The sequence below is a fragment of the Bufo bufo genome, chromosome 2 (genome assembly GCF_905171765.1).
Source record: "Bufo bufo chromosome 2, aBufBuf1.1, whole genome shotgun sequence".
Classification (NCBI taxonomy): Eukaryota; Metazoa; Chordata; class Amphibia; order Anura; family Bufonidae; genus Bufo; species Bufo bufo.
In genome coordinates, this window is record NC_053390.1 from 764,157,516 (window position 1) to 764,173,730 (window position 16,215).

A 16,215-nucleotide genomic window follows, 5' to 3' on the forward strand; every position below is an offset into this window, starting at 1 on the left:
GTCCGAAAAGGTTTTAGACCGGATCTCAGTTCTTAAAAATGCATTAGCCAATAGAAGCCTGGTCACATGACCCTTATCAGCCAATAGAAGCTCGCGTGCCCTTTGTCTCCACATACACACAGTTTTACACCAGGTTTCCATAACAACCCAGTCATTTTTCTTCACTGTTGTAGGTCAAATTTAAAGGGGCAGGGCGCTGTGGCGGTCACAGTTAAGGGGGCAAAAGACGGATTTATAAACTCTGATCCGGTTAGGATACTCCCACTCCGCAGCCGACGGGGATTCAAAAAATGAAGGTAAAAATCAACTTCTGTCAGCTGCAGGGGTGGAGGGGGGGGGGGGACTTTCTCCCTGCAGCTTACGGGGTAAGATAGCTCAGATAGCACAGTGCTGAGTGTGAGCTGTTCAAAAGGACATCCCTGTGTCCGTCCAGGCCCTGCGCCGGACAGCGCACAGGGAGTCTGAAAGCCGAACTGTCCAGCCTAAAACCGGACCTCTGGCCACCCTAGGGGCAGGCTGCTGTGGAAGTCACAGTTAAGAGGACAGTCCACTATGGAGGTCAGTGTTAAGGGGCAGATTGGTGTAGAGACCACTGTTAAGGGGGTGGGGTGTGTGGAAATCACTGTTAAGGACATGGGGTACTGTGGAGGTAACTAATAAAGGGGCGGCCGCTGTGGAGGTCACTGTTAAAGGGGCGGGCGCTGTGGAGGTCACTGTTAAAGGGGCGGGCTGCTGTGGAGGTCACTGCTAAGGGGTGGGATGCTGTGGAGGTCACTGTTAAAGGGGTGGGCTGCTGTGGAGGTCACTGTATAAGGGGCAGGCACTGTGGAGGTCTCTGTTAAGGGGGCAGGGAATGGTGGAGGTCACAGTTAAGGGGACGGTCCACTATGGAGGTCAGTGTTAAGGTGCGGGGTGCTGCATATGTTACTGTTAAGGGGGTGGAATGTTGTGGAGGTCACATTTCAAGGGAACGGGGCTATGTGGATGTCACTGTTAAGGGGGTGGGTTTTTGTGGAAATCACTTTTAACGAGACGAATACTGTGGAGGTCACTAATAGAGGGACGGCCGCTGTGGAAGTAACTGTTAAAGGAGAGGCCACTGTGGATGTCACTGTTAAAGGGACAGGGTACTGTTATAGTGGATACTGTCGATATCGTTTAACGACACACACAAACATTAAATTAAATTGATAAAATATACCCATGCGAAGCCAGGGCCTTCTGCTAGTATATATATAATATATTTGACTGATAAGACAGCATTATATAACATTCATAGAGGGTAAAATAAGAATCTTGTTCCTGTGCTTATATTTCTTACTTCACAAGGCTTAACTGACAGAAACATATTATTTTCCAAGCACCAGGTCACCAGGCTACATTGCAAGGCTACTTTCATGTTAAACAGTGTATTTTACTTTGCAAAAACAATCTAAATCCCTGTATTTTAATGGTATGTGTTTTAGGTCATTTTATCTCCTGTCTTTCTCACCATAACCTGGTATAGCGTGGAATTTATGTGGGTAATATTGCACTGGATAATTAAACTCAATATAAAATAAGTCATTAAATACTTACATAAAGCTCTACATTACTGATATGTTAGGCTTTTTATGCTACAGTATATGTTCCTTTCTTTATGTACAGCCAGGCACTGTTATAACTTAAGTCACAGTATGCCATCTAGTGGCCAAGAATACAAATGCCTTACATTTAAAGTTTTTAGCTTTAGTTAGCACTCACAGTGATTTAGGAAGCTGAGATATGAGAATTTAGAGATGAGCAAGCTTTAGAAATGTTGCTTTATTGGTGATTTAGCTAATCCAAGTAACAGGTTAGAACACCACTCGGGATATTTTTTTTTCATATGTGTTTTGAACCTACAGACTTAACCACCTCAGCCCCCAGTGCTTAAACACCCTGAAAGACCAGGCCACTTTTTACACTTCTGCACTACACTACTTTCACCGTTTATTGCTCGGTCATGCAACTTACCACCCAAATGAATTTTACCTCCTTTTCTTCTCACTAATAGAGCTTTCATTTGGTGGTATTTCATTGCTGCTGACATTTTTACTTTTTTTGTTATTAATCGAAATTTAACGCTTTTTTTGCAAAAAAATGACATTTTTCACTTTCAGTTGTCAAATTTTGCAGAAAAAACGAGATCCATATATAAATTTTGCTCTAAATTTATTGTTCTACATGTCTTTGATAAAAAAAAAATGTTTGGGTAAAAAAAAAATGGTTTGGGTAAAAGTTATAGCGTTTACAAACTATGGTACAAAAATGTGAATTTCCGCTTTTTGAAGCAGCTCTGACTTTCTGAGCACCTGTCATGTTTCCTGAGGTTCTACAATGACCAGACAGTACAAATGTAGTGTACGGGGACTGTAATGCCCGTCACTACAGAAGGGTCACTTGTGTGCTGTCGTCCCCCTTATCTATGCGGAAGTTGGTATAAGTCATCTTTATAAAATGTAATGTAATGCTATGTATTTCCCTGTTGCTGTAAAATGTGCATGTACAGGCCTGCTAGGGGTGTCATTCCAGCTCTTAGTCACTAGAGGGAGCTAGGGAGCCCTAGTTTATATAAGGCCCAGTCAGGGAAAGGAAAGTCAGTCTAAAGTTGTGGTTGAAGTCTGTAGTCTAGTCTAACCAGAGATTAGGCTATGTCAGAGTCAAGTCCAGGCCTGAAGCCTGCGGACCAGGAGAGGGTAATGCAGTCCCTGTAACCAGGTTCCAGATCCAAGGAAAAGGTTCCCCTCCTGAATATATATATGCAGAAGCAGGAACACCACCGCTAATCAGCCTGAGGACACTGAGAGAGTTCAGAAGTTTCCAGAGTCTGTGCTGAGAGAGACAGAGGCAAGTCAAGAAAAGCAAGAGGTACTCAAGACAACAGAGGAGGTACTTGATAGAGATAAAACCAAGGATATACGCCAGAGATAGGGCATTGGACCTTGGAGAAGAGTTTCTATGTTCCAGGATCAGTCAGGAATAGAGTGCAAGCTGCCTGTACTGCAAGTCCTGTGTTTAACACTCTAAAGTCACCTTGCTATATATATATATATTGCCTGCATCAACTGTATTGAAAATCAACTGTCTTCAAAGGAACTGCGCTTCCGTCAATGTCCCTAAATGATGACTACTAAAGTTTGAATTCTGTTTTAACATCACGTGGTTCCTCAGTTATTCCTGTTATCAGCAAACGGCGTGCCACCGTTTAATTGGCACTGGCGTCACGAACATTACTCATCATCACCTGCCCTTGCAGAGAGTCAGCTGTCTCAGGTTAGTGTCACAATTGCACTACAACACCCAGGAACATTTCTACACCTAACTTGAGTACGCTGCACAAACACCCCACAAATGACCCCATTTCGGAAAGTACACACCCTAAGGTATTCGCTGATGGGCATAGTGAGTTCATAGAACTTTTTATTTTTTGTCACAAGTTAGCGGAAAATGATGATTTTTTTTTATTATTTTTTTTTTCTTACAAAGTCTCATATTCCACTAACTTGTGACAAAAAATAAAAAGTTCTATGAACTCACTATGCCCATCAGCGAATACCTTGGGGTCTCTTCTTTCCAAAATGGGGTCACTTGTGGGGTAGTTATACTGCCCTGGCATTCTAGGGGCCCAAATGTGTGGTAAGGAGTTTGAAATCAAATTCTGTAAAAAATGACCTGTGAAATCCGAAAGGTGCTCTTTGGAATATGGGCCCCTTTGCCCACCTAGGCTGCAAAAAAGTGTCACACATCTGGTATCTCCGTACTCAGGAGAAGGTGGGGAATGTGTTTTGGGGTGTCATTTTACATATACCCATGCTGGGTGAGAGAAATATCTTGGCAAAAGACAACTTTTCCCATTTTTTTATACAAAGTTGGCATTTGACCAAGATATTTATCTCACCAAGCATGGGTATATGTAAAAAGACACCCAAAAACACATTCCTCAACTTCTCCTGAGTACGGAGATACCAGATGTGTGACACTTTTTTGCAGCCTAGGTGGGCAAAGGGGCCCATATTCCAAAGAGCACCTTTCGGATTTCACAGGTCATTTTTTACAGAATTTGATTTCAAACTCCTTACCACACATTTGGGCCCCTAGAATGCCAGGGCAGTATAACTACCCCACAAGTGACCCCATTTTGGAAAGAAGAGACCCCAAGGTATTCGCTGATGGGCATAGTGAGTTCATGGAAGTTTTTATTTTTTGTCACAAGTTAGTGGAATATGAGACTTTGTATGAAAAAAAAAATCAAAAAAAAAATCATCATTTTCCACTAACTTGTGACAAAAAATAAAAAATTCTAGGAACTCGCCATGCCCCTCACGGAATACCTTGGGGTGTTTTCTTTCCAAAATAGGGTCACTTGTGGCGTAGTTATACCTCCCTGGCATTCTAGGGGCCCAAATGTGTGGTAAGGAGTTTGAAATCAAATTCTGTAAAAAATGACCTGTGAAATCCGAAAGGTGCTCTTTGGAATATGGGCCCCTTTGCCCACCTAGGCTGCAAAAAAGTGTCACACATCTGGTATCTCCGTACTCAGGAGAAGTTGAGGAATGTGTTTTGGGGTGTCTTTTTACATATACCCATGCTGGGTGAGATAAATATCTTGGTCAAATGCCAACTTTGTATAAAAAAATGGGAAAAGTTGTCTTTTGCCAAGATATTTCTCTCACCCAGCATGGGTATATGTAAAATGACACCCCAAAACACATTCCCCACCTTCTCCTGAGTACGGAGATACCAGATGTGTGACACTTTTTTGCAGCCTAGGTGGGCAAAGGGGCCCATATTCCAAAGAGCACCTTTCGGATTTCACAGGTCATTTTTTACAGAATTTGATTTCAAACTCCTTACCACACATTTGGGCCCCTAGAATGCCAGGGCAGTATAACTACCCCACAAGTGACCCCATTTTGGAAAGAAGAGACCCCAAGGTATTCGCTGATGGGCATAGTGAGTTAATGGAAGTTTTTATTTTTTGTCACAAGTTAGTGGAATATGAGACTTTGTATGAAAAAAAAAAAAAAAAAAAATCATCATTTTCCACTAACTTGTGACAAAAAATAAAAAATTCTAGGAACTTGCCATGCCCCTCACGGAATACCTTGGGGTGTCTTCTTTCCAAAATGGGGTCACTTGTGGGGTAGTTATACTGCCCTGGCATTTTCCAGGGGCCCTAATGTGTGGTAAGTAGGTAAATGACCTGTGAAATCCGAAAGGTGCTCTTTGGAATGTGGGCCCCTTTGCCCACCTAGGCTGCAAAAAAGTGTCACACATCTGGTATCTCCGTACTCAGGAGAAGGTGGGAAATGTGTTTTGGGGTGTCATTTTACATATACCCATGCTGGGTGAGAGAAATATCTTGGCAAAAGACAACTTTTCCCATTTTTTTATACAAAGTTGGCATTTGACCAAGATATTTATCTCACCCAGCATGGGTATATGTAAAAAGACACCCCAAAACACATTCCTCAACTTCTCCTGAATACAGAGATACCAGATGTGTGACACTTTTTTGCAGCCTAGGTGGGCAAAGGGGCCCATATTCCAAAGAGCACCTTTCGGATTTCACAGGCCATTTTTTACAGAATTTGATTTCAAACTCCTTACCACACATTTGGGCCCCTAGAATGCCAGGGCAGTATAACTACCCCACAAGTGACCCCATTTTGGAAAGAAGAGACCCCAAGGTATTCGCTGATGGGCATAGTGAGTTCATGGAAGTTTTTATTTTTTGTCACAAGTTAGTGGAATATGAGACTTTGTATGAAAAAAAAAAAATCATCATTTTCCACTAACTTGTGACAAAAAATAAAAAATTCGAGGAACTTGCCATGCCCCTCACTGAATACCTTGGGGTGTCTTCTTTCAAAAATGGGGTCACTTGTGGGGTAGTTATACTGCCCTGGCATTTTCCAGGGGCCCTAATGTGTGGTAAGTTGGTAAATGACCTGTGAAATCCGAAAGGTGCTCTTTGGAATGTGGGCCCATTTGCCCACCTAGGCTGCAAAAAAGTGTCACACATGTGGTATCGCCGTATTCAGGAGAAGTTGGGGAATGTGTTTTGTGGTGTCATTTTACATATACCCATGCTGGGTGAGAGAAATATCTTGGCAAAAGACAACTTTTCCCATTTTTTTATACAAAGTTGGCATTTGACCAAGATATTTATCTCACCCAGCATGGGTATATGTAAAATGACACCCCAAAACATATTCCCCAACTTCTCCTGAATACAGAGATACCAGATGTGTGACACTTTTTTGCAGCCTAGGTGGGCAAAGGTGCCCAAATTCCTTTTAGGAGGGCATTTTTAGACATTTGGATACCAGACTTCTTCTCACGCTTTGGGGCCCCTAAAATGCCAGGGCAGTATAAATACCCCACATGTGACCCCATTTTGGAAAGAAGACACCCCAAGGTATTCAATGAGGGGCATGGCGAGTTCATAGAAAAAAAAAAATTTTGGCACAAGTTAGCGGAAATTGATTTTTTGATTTTGTTCTCACAAAGTCTCCCTTTCCGCTAACTTGGGACAAAAATTTCAATCTTTCATGGACTCAATATGCCCCTCAGCGAATACCTTGGGGTGTCTTCTTTCCGAAATGGTGTTATTTGTGGGGTGTTTGTACTGCCCTGGCATTTGAGGGTCTCCACAATCATTACATGTATGCCCAGCATTAGGAGTTTCTGCTATTCTCCTTATATTGAGCATACGGGTAATGAGATATTTTTTTTCCGTTCAGCCTCTGGGCTGAAAGAAAAAAATGAACGGCACAGATTTCTTCATTCGCATCGATCAATGTGGATGAAAAAATCTCTGCCAAAAAAAGAAAAAGGAGGGGAAAGGCGTCTGCCAGGACATAGGAGCTCCGCCCAACATCCATACCCACTTAGCTCGTATGCCCTGGCAAACCCGATTTCTCCATTCACATCAATCGATGTGGATGAATAAATCATTGCCGGGATTTTTTATTTTTTTTATATATACAAAGTGTTTGCCAAAGTATATGAACACCGCCACCTCCTCAGCTCATATGCCTCGGCAAACGTATCTTTTACTGCAGAGGAGAAATCTCGTCTTGCAGCGCCGCATACACCGACTTGTGTGTAATCTGACAGCAGCGCAATGCTTCTGTCAGAATGCACATCAGTGCTGCAGCTAGTCGATCGGTTGGTCCACCTGGAAGGTAAAAAAAACAAAACAAAAAAGAAAAAACCAGGCCGCAACGCAATAAATTTATTAACTGTTGAACGGAACATATAAACTTTTTTTTAACTGAACGTTTAACTTTTTTACTTACCGGTAATTTTTTTTTTTTTTATTTTTTTTTTACCTTTATCGAACAAACCTCTCCTTCCCCATGGGACAATGTGCAAAGCGCAAATCGCCCAAAGATGTGGCGAAGTACGTTATGCACTTTATCCCAGGTGAAAGGAGAGGTTTGCTGCAGCTGTGAGTAAAAGGGCCCTAATAGCCCTGTGTGCCTGTCCTGTGAGATGCAATCCCTATGCTAGGTGTACCTGTGTGTGGTACTTCCGGAAACACTCTCCATAGCATAGGGCAGGGTGGTCAGGACAGTCAGGACAGAAATAGTGGGTGTTACGCCTTATTCCACTCCTGCTACAGACACGACATTTTTTTCGGGGTGGCGGTTGGGTTGAGGTACCAGCAACGACACTGGGGAAATGTCGCTCGTGTAGACGGCTAACTACACTGGTGGATGGGGCCACGGAACCTCCTGGGTAAAGGAGGTTCTCGATGATCTCTTCCTGGAATTTGAGGAAGGATCCTGTTCTCTCAGCCTTACTGTAGAGAACAAAACTATTGTACAGCGCCAATTGAATTAAATATACAGACACCTTCTTATACCAGCGTCTGGTTCTGCGGGAAACTAAATAGGGAGCCAACATCTGGTCATTGAAGTCCACCCCTCCCATGAGCGCATTATAGTCGTGGACTGAGAGGGGCTTTTCAATGACACGGGTTGCCCTTTCAATTTGGATTGTCGTGTCTGCGTGAATGGAGGAGAGCATGTAAACGTCACGCTTGTCTCTCCATTTCACCGCGAGCAGTTCTTCATTACACAAGGCAGCCCTCTCCCCCCTTGCAAGACGGGTGGTTACAAGCCGTTGGGGGAAGCCCACGCGACTAGTTCGCGCGGTGCCACAGGCGCAAATCCGTTCTAGAAACAAATGCCTAAAGAGGGCCACACTTGTGTAGAAATTGTCCACATAAAGATGGTACCCCTTGCCGAATAAGGGTGACACCAAGTCCCAGACTGTCTTCCCACTGCTCCCCAGGTAGTCAGGGCAACCGACCGGCTCCAGGGTCTGATCTTTTCCCTCATAGATCCGAAATTTGTGGGTATAGCCTGTGGCCCTTTCACAGAGCTTATACAATTTGACCCCATACCGGGCACACTTGCTTGGGATGTATTGTTTGAAGCCAAGGCGCCCGGTAAAATGTATTAGGGACTCGTCTACGCAGATGTTTTGCTCGGGGGTATACAAATCTGCAAATTTCTGGTTGAAATGGTCTATGAGGGGCCGAATTTTGTGGAGCCGGTCAAAAGCTGGGTGGCCTCTGGGACGGGAGGTGGTGTTGTCGCTAAAATGCAGAAAACGTAGGATGGTCTCAAATCGTGTCCTGGACATAGCAGCAGAGAACATGGGCATGTGATGAATTGGGTTCGTGGACCAATATGACCGCAATTCATGCTTTTTAGTTAGACCCATGTTGAGGAGAAGGCCAAAAAAAATTTTACGTTCGGAAACTTGGACTGGTTTCCACCGGAAAGACTGGGCATAAGAGCTTCCCGGGTTGGCGGATATAAATTGTGTGGCATACCGATTTGTTTCTGCCACGACTAAGTCCAAGAGTTCCGCAGTCAAGAACAGCTCAAAAAATCCCAGGGAACTACTGGTGCGGCTGAAGTTGGTGACTGCCAATCAGGGTTTGCCAGCACCTCAGGGATTCTAGGGGCTCTACGGGCCTGTCTGCGCGGTGGCTGCGACGGGGTAACTAGTGCACGTGCCACCGTACCAGCTTCAACTGCCCTTCTGGTGCTCGCCACGTCACCATGTTGTACGGCAGTGCTGGTACTAGGTCCAGGAAGGGCTGCGCTGCTGGTGTATGCCTCACCACGTGATCCGGCAGCGACAGCCCCACTCTTCTGCTCTTGAAACGGATCCTGCATAACCTGTGGTCCAGTGACACGGGGCCGGGTACGCCTGGTGCTGCCAGGGACCTCCACCTCCTCGTCCGAACTTTGGGTCAGAGAGCCACTGCTTTCTACAGGTTCATATTCTGACCCGCTAGATTCGTCCGATGAGGGTTCCCACTCCTCATCCGACTGGGTCAGAATCCTGTAGGCCTCTTCAGAAGAATACCCCCTGTTTGACATTTTGGACTACTAAATTTAGGGGTATTCCCTGAGACTACCCAAGAAAAAAAGCAAACCTGTCTTACAAAGGGGAGGCTAGCGAAGTACCAGAGGCTGCTGCGGTTGATAAAAAATATCAAAACTGATTTTTTTATCGCCGCAGTGCGTGTAAAGTGAATGTGCAGTGATCAAAAAACTAAATTTTTTTTGTCACTGCGGTGGGGCGGGCGTGGGTGAACGCACGTGTGGGCGACCGATTAGGCCTGATCGGGCAAACACTGCGTTTTGGGTGGAGGGCGAACTAAGGTGACACTAATACTATTATAGATCTGACCGTGATCAGTTTTGATCACTTACAGATACTATAAAAGTACAAATGCTGATTAGCGATACGCTAATCAGCGAATAAAAGTGACTGCGGTGCGGTGGGGTGGGCGCTAACTGACGCTAACTACCTAACCAAGGGGCCTAAACTATCCCTAAAACCTAACAGCCAATACCAGTGAAAAAAAAAAAGTGACAGTTTACACTGATCACTTTTTGTCTTTCACTAAGTGATTGACAGGGGGCGATCAAGGGGTTAATTCGGGTGATGGGGGTGATGGAGGGTGATCTGGGGCTAAGGACAGTGTTTGGTGGGTACTCACAGTGAAGTCTGCTCCTCTGCTGGATCCAACCGACGAAAAGGACCAGCAGAGAAGCAGAGAAGCCATATAACAGATCATATTTACTAATATGATCTGTTATATGGCTTCTGATTTGATTTTTTGAAAATCGCCAGCCTGCCAGCCAATGATCGTTGCTGGCAGGCTGGTGACGAAATACTTCTTTAACTTATGCCGGCCCGCGATGCGCATGCGCGGGCCGGCAATGCACGAAATCTCGCGTCTCGCGAGAGGACGCACCGGCGCGTCCACCCAGAACAACAGGACCGCCGCAAAGACGCAATCCTGCGTACGGCGGTCCTGAGGAGGTTAAGGGGTCTTACTATTACTAGCTTGTGTCAATTAGATGTGATTAGTGGGGATCATAAAGTGGAATCATTCTTACTTCACTAATATCAGTAATGTAAAATAACTTCTATCATACTTTTTAACCCCTAGAGTCCCAGAAGATTTTTCATTTGCGTTTTAATTTTTCCTCCCTGCTTTTCCGGAGCCATAACATTTTTATTTTTTCCTTTCACATGGCTGTATGAGAGCTTGTTTTTTGCAGGACAAGATGTACTTTCTAATGGCACCATTAAATATTGCATACGTTGTAGTGGGAAGCTGGGAAGAAATTCCAAATGAAGTGGAATTGGAAAAAAAATCCAATTCCACCACAGTTTTACAGGTTTTGTCTATACTGCGTTCACTATGTGATAAAATTGACCTGTGCCCTTCATTCTCTGAGTCAGTACTATTACATCAATACCACATTTTTATAGTTTTTCTTGTGTTGTAATACTGAAAAAAATAAAAACTTTAAAAAAATACATATTTTTCTTTTCATCGCCATATTCTGATGCCTGCAACTTTTTTTTATAGTTATTTCTATGGAGCTGTATGAGGGCTCATTTTTTTGAGGGATGATCTGTAGTTTTTACTGATACCATTTTGGGGTGTGTGTCTTTTTTATCACATTTTATTCAACTTTTTTTTATAAGTAAAACAATGAAAAATGGTAAATCATCCATTTTGATTTGTTGTATGGGATAATTATTTTTAATATTTTGATGGCTTGGGCATTTTTAGGACGTCACAATGCCCATGATCTTTATAATTTTTATTGTTTATTTTTTATTTTAATTCTGGAGAAAGTTGGGTGATTAAAATTGTTCTATTTTTGTATATTTTTTTAGCCCCCCTATGAGGCTAGAATATGCTATGTTATGCTATGGATTCCTGCCACCTGCAGGCCTCCATAGGAACTACAGCTCTTCAGAGAGGCCCTGCACATCAGAGCAATGAATGTCTTCTCCGATTGCTATTGCATTTGACTATGGCACCCGGTATGCTTGTGATTGGACGCCATATTTAAAACCCCTACTTCCGCCATACATTTATTGAACTGGGATGGAAGGCACTGCTACAGATGGATCTGGATAGATTGGAGGCTTGGGCAGAGAAGTGGCAGATGAGGTTTAACACTGACAAGTGTAAGGTTATGCAAATGGGAAGGAAAAATGCAAGTCACCCGTACATACTAAATGGTAAAAAACTAGGTACCACTGACATGGAAAAGGTTCTAGGAATTTTAGTGGACAGCAAACTGTAGAAACCAGTGTCAGGCAGCTCCTGCCAAGGCCAATAAGATAATAGGTTGCATCAAAAGGGTCATAGATGCCCATGATGAGAACATAGTCCTGCCACTTTACAAGTCACTAGTCAGACCTCACATGGAGTACTGTGTACAGTTCTAAGCTCCTGTGAACAAGGCAGACATAGCAGAGCTAGAGAGGGTTTAGAGAAGAGCAACTAAAGTAATAAATGGAATGGATGGACTACAGTACCCTGAAAGATAATCAAAATTAGGGTTATTCACTTTAGAAAAAGGGAAGATCTAATGTAACACTCCAGAGTTGTGTTACTACATGCCTCTACCTCACTACTATCTTCTAAGAGCCTGTACATTGTCATCTGATATAATTTATATTATGTCTTTACAAATGTGCATCTAAAACCATGTTAAACACAATTGTTCCTGTAATTTTCCAGGTTCACCAGCAGGTGGCAGCAACACTTTGGCAAGGTACAAGTAAAGCAGAAGCTTAATTCCTGCCACAATTACAGAGCTACCAAGCAGACGACTTATCCTGCAAGCTCCAAGTTTAGAGCAGAAGCATTCGTTTCCTGCTAATCATTGCTAAAACCTGCTGGGACCAGAGACCAAAGCTGTATACTGCTTGGATACAAGTTATCTTCAGTAAAGAAATGTTTGAACTTCATCTCAAGGTCTGGACATCATTTACTCTGCAAAATTCCTCTATTACTCCTACTATTACTACACTCAAATTTATTGCAAGTGAGCCAGGAGTCCAGCCATACCCAGGTAGTAGACACCGTTGACACAATTATCACCACCCTATAGAGACACTATAGGCCAGTGATGGCGAACCTTTTACAGACCGAGTGCCCAAACTGCAACCCAAAACCTACTTATTTATCGCAAAGTGCCAACACGGCAATTTAAATACCACAGTCCAATATTATATATATTTTATGTACTTTATCATTTATCTATGATAGCCTGCCTACATTCTGTGTGCTGCCTGTGCTGTTCATAGTGCGCCTGCGCTGATGAATGGCAGAAAAAGTGTTAGGCCTCCTGGCATGCCTTAGACTTTTTTCAGGGTGTGGGTGCCCACAGAGAGGGCTCTGAGTGCCGCCTCTGGCACCCGTGCCATAGGTTCGCCACCACTGTTAGGTTCGCCACCACTCTGGCATTCCTAATGTGGGACGTGCGTTATAACACCTTGGAAGGGCCCTGTGATAGTACCCTGCGCACGCTGAAATTGGCGTCATGACAAATACATAACTTTAAATACCCATATCCTGGCCATTGCACTAATTACTACGTATAAATATATCAGGGGTCAGTACAGAGATCTATCCCATCATCTATTTATCCCCAGGACTGTGACTGTGACGAGGGGACATCCTCTGCGTCTGGAGGAAAGAAGGTTTGTACACAAACATAGAAAAGGATTTTTTACGGTAAGAGCAGTGATACTATGGAACTCTCTGCCTGAGGAGGTGGTGATGGTGAGTTCACTAAGGCCCCTTTTACACGGGCGAGTATTCCGCGCGGATGCGATGCGTGAGTTGAACGCATTGCACCCGCACTGAATCCCGACCCATTAATTTCTATAGGGCTGTTCACATGAGCGGTGATTTTCACGCATCACTTGTCCGTTGCGTGAAAATCGCAGCATGCTCTATTTTGTGCGTTTTTCACGTAACGCAGGCCCCATTGAAATGAATGGGGTTGCGTGATAATCGCAAGCATCCGCAAGCAAGTGCGGATGCGGTGCGATTTTTACGCACGGTTGCTAGGAGACGATCGGGATGGAGACCCGATCATTATTATTTTCCCTTATAACATGGTTATAAGGGAAAATAATAGCATTCTGAATACAGAATGCTAAGTAAAATAGCGCTGGAGGGCAGGGGCGTACATAGAAATCATGGGGCCCCATAGCAAAACTCAGAATTGGGCCCCCCCAATAAAAAGTTTAATAATTAAAGCTGATTACTGAAGGTGCGGGGTACATTAGGAGCTAAATAAAAGGTTAGGCTGTGGTCACATCACGTTTTTGCCATCCGTTTTTACTTAAATGTTGGGGGGGGGGGGATAAAAAAAGTGCTGCACCCTATGCTTTTCTATCCTGCAGAGTCCAGTAGAAAAAACGTATAGGTTAACATATACATTTTTCTTTCAAACTCTATGATGAAGGATGCCACTGTATGTACATGAAACGGATGGAAAAAACGGGACATGAACTCGGCCTTACCCTTTAAGTTTTATTTATTTTATGATAGGTGTAAATCAGAGGAGAGCCTATAGGGTTAATTACTGCAGCAGGACTGTCCGCACTGGTCAATGTGACCCCGGGGACAGGTCTTCTGCAGGTCCACAGCATTAGATCTCTGTCTCACAGCTCAACTTCTCCCTTTGTTATTAACAGGGAGCAGAGCTGAGCAATTTTAGTCATGTCCCATCCTTCACTCAGAGGTAGTCTATCTGGAGCATCCAGCACATGCCACAGGTCCCATATGAAAGAATGTATGCACTACAGTGAGCAGAGCTGAGGCTCCTGTTTGACCCTGACAGCTGTAAGTACAGTCCCACTGCTGTCAGCTCCTCTCACCTCAGCTCCATCATGCAGAGCGCTTCTGCTTCCTTCTGCCCTCTCACACAGCCTAGGAATAGTGAAGGCAGTGCTGGGGGTTAACAAGCATAGAGAAGGCAGGAGGACCCAGAGGAGGGTCAGCAACATGTGGGACATCACTGCTGATAACAGTAAATGCAGGGCTGGTACTTTACCTGCTGCTAGCTGTGGGAGCAAACTTCCACCAAAGACCTCACAGAGGGGCGGGCACATCAGGCAGTGAGCTGCTTCCTGATTGGAGGAATCAGCTGCTCACTCTCCCTGCTCCTTCCCTCCTTCCAGCCTGCTGTTGTCAGCGCAGCACTAGCGCTGTGTATAATGCCAAATGTAAATATGTAATGGCACTAGGGCGTTTGGGGTGGCAATGTACACCCCTCATTGACACTGGGCCCAGGGCTGCTGACCCAAACGCCCCATTGCCAGTATTTATCTCTCTACTGTTAACTAATGCAGCGTGTATTCAGGTCGGAAAGGGGGCGGAGCCATGCAGCCTGGCCGGGCCCCCTAACCTCACGGGCCCCATAGCCAGTGCGTGGTCTGCCTCTATTGACGGTACGCCACTGCTGGAGGGGTTAAAAAAATAAAAATAAAAATTAACTCACCTTAATCCACTTGATCGCGCAGCCGACATCGCTTCTGTCTTCTTTTTTTTGCTGTGTGCAGGAACAGGACCTGTGGTGACGTCACTCCGGTCATCACATGATCCATCACATGATCTTTTACCAAGGTGATGGATCATGTGATGGACCATGTGATGACCGGAGTGACGTCACCACAGGTTCTGTTCCTGCACACAGCAAAGAAAGAAGACAGAAGCGATGCCGGGCTGCGCGATCAAGTAGATTAAGGTGAGTTACATTTTTATTTTTATTTTTTTAACCCCTCCAGCCCTATTGTACTATGCATTCTGTATTAAGAATGCTATTATTTTCCCTTATAACCATGTTATAAGAGAAAATAATACAATCTACAGAACACCTAACCCAAACCCGAACTTCTGTGAAGAAGTCCGGGTTCGGGTCTGGGTACCAAACATGCCGATTTTTCTCACGCGCGTGCAAAACGCATTACAATGTTTTGCACTCGCGCGGAAAAATCGTGCATGTTCCCACAACGTACCCGCACCTTTTCCCGAAACGCCCGTCTGAAAGAGGCCTAAAAGAGTTCAAGAGGGGTCTGGATGTATTTCTGGAGGGTAATAACATTACAGGCTATAGCTACTAGAGAAGAGTCATTAATCCAGGGAGATATTGAAATGAATGGTTCTGCATCTAATCTGCAAAATATGCAGATCAGATGCAGAGGAATAATACAGTCATGCAAGTGGGGACTTAGAAAACGGTGTCCTTTACAATAGCTGTTGTCAAGGGTAAGCTTTTGACCCAGATGCACTGGCAATACCACCTAGTTGAAATGCTGAACATGCCAACATTGCTATAATGCTATGTTATGCATGCTATATATCTCCCAGCACTTGCACCCCTGATGATTGCCATGTTATGATGATAGGTGATTAAACATGTACTGTGTCTTTAAGCCACTGTAATAGATAGAACTGTATGAGTACTGTATTTCAATGTGTGCATTCTGTACTGAGATGAATGCGTTTAGAACAGCACTGAGGTCAGGCTGCCATCTATTAAGCAATTGTATTATCAAGGTTGCATAATACAATGGGTCATGCAATACATTTCTGATCAGCTGACCTCAGGGGCGTAGCTATAGGGGAAGTGGGGGAAGCGGCTGCTTCAGGGCTCAAATTCAGAATTCAGAAGGGGCCCAACCAGGAGGAAGACTAAACGATTTTATTTTCAGAGCCCCCTAAACGGTATTATAAAATTACATTTTATACAGTGACACAGTAGGATGGGACGGTTGCTGGGACGCTTCTGAGAGAGCGATCTTGTCTAGCCACAGGAGTGGGGGTTGCACGGG